Consider the following 1681-nt stretch of genomic DNA (forward strand, 5'->3'; position numbering starts at 1 on the left):
ACGCGGTTTGCACATCGAAGGCTCTGAGAGGCCCGCCGCGTGGAAACCACTTGGTCTTGGCTCCACCACGTCGGTGAGACCTGGCCCTCTTGTTTTTTGCTCGGTTCCCCGCCCAGCCCTCTGGGCCCCCTGGGTCAGTGCTCCCCACTCCCGCCCTCACGGGCCAGGTGTGTGCCACTGAGGTGAGGGGGGTGAGGGAGGTGGGGCCACGAGGGAACGGGGTGCCCTCCCTGCAGAGGCCCCGGGAAGGGCCTGGGATCCAAGGCCCCCAGCTCAGGTCTGGGGCCCAGGTCCCGGTGGAGCAGGCAGGAGGATGTGTCTGGGCGCCCAGGCTGATTCAGAGGTAGAGGCCCGCCTCTTGGGGGCGGCAGAGGCCAGGTGTAAGGGGAGGGCGGAGCCAAGGGGCCTCCCTGGCCCCAGCCACCTTCTGCACGTTCTCACTCACCCCACAGATTCCGTGCGCCGCTGCTGGGAGACGGGACGCAGGCTGCAGACAAGCCTGGACGAGAGGGCTGGCTGCCAGGAGGGGGTGGACTTGCGGTTCTCAAACCTGGGCTCCACCCGGCCGGGCGAGTGGAGAGTAGGGACGGGGGACCGGAAGGGCAGATATCATCTGAACTGGGGGGAGGGGGTGGGGGGAAGGAGGGGTGTCGTGGGGGGGCCGGGAGGAAATATAAGATTTGGCTAGGTGCCGAAACCGGTTTGGCTCAGTGGATAGAGCGTCGGCCTGCAGACTGAAAGGTCCCAGGTTCGATTCCGGTTAAGGGCATGTACCTGGGTTGCGGGCACATCCCCAGTGGGAGATGTGCAGGAAGCAACTGATCAATGTTTCTCTCTCATTGATGTTTCTAACTCTATCCCTCTCTCTTCCTCTCTGTAAAAAATCAATAAAATATATTTAAAAAAAAAAAAAAAAAAAAAAAAAGATTTGGCTAGGAGCGCAGGGCGGGGGCATACATCAAATGGCGGGCGGGTGTGAGTACCGGACTCACCCCATTCCTGGAGCCAGAAAACCAATCTGTCCAGGACGCAGCTGGAGCAAATGCAGGCAGGGGCGAGGGACGGGGACAGCTCATCAGTCCCAGTGGAGCTGCAGGGGACCTGGTTTCTGTGGCCTCGGTTCTTCTCCCCATGGCTTGGCAGCAGCTGGCAAAGACCGAGTTTGGGGAGGGCCGACCTCAGGATCTCCCGCGCGGATGGGGCAGGAGGGCGGGGCTGGGTGCGCCTCACCTCCCCCACCTGGCCGCGATCAGCCCCGCCCTCTAATCCGGGAAGCTTTCCGATTGGTTAGGCTTCACTGACAGGCTGTCACTTTCCTTCCCCGCTCCCAGACGAATCCCTGCTTTGCCCTCCGGGATGCTGAATGGGAAGGGGTGGACCCCATATACAATCTCAGGGGCTGTTGGCGAGGAGCGGGTCTCGGGAGAGGGAGAAGCCCCCTGTGGAGCTAAGAAGGGAAAGTGCCCTCAGTGCAGCCTGGGCACTGCCCCAAAGCAGGTGGGAGGCAGGGGAGAGGCCTTTAGGGGGCCCACAAGGTAGAGCTGGCAGGAGCTGAGGCTGGTGCGGGAGGAGCCAAGCTCTGCTTCCCGGGCAGCCCCAGACCCAGGCCAGGCGCACCGGAGTGGGGACTCTGGATGGAGGAAAAGACTGTGCCTCGAGCAGGCAGTGAAGTGGCAGGGAG

This window comes from Myotis lucifugus, unplaced genomic scaffold, assembly GCF_000147115.1.
Source record: "Myotis lucifugus unplaced genomic scaffold, Myoluc2.0 scaffold_291, whole genome shotgun sequence".
In the NCBI taxonomy this organism is placed as follows: domain Eukaryota; kingdom Metazoa; phylum Chordata; class Mammalia; order Chiroptera; family Vespertilionidae; genus Myotis; species Myotis lucifugus.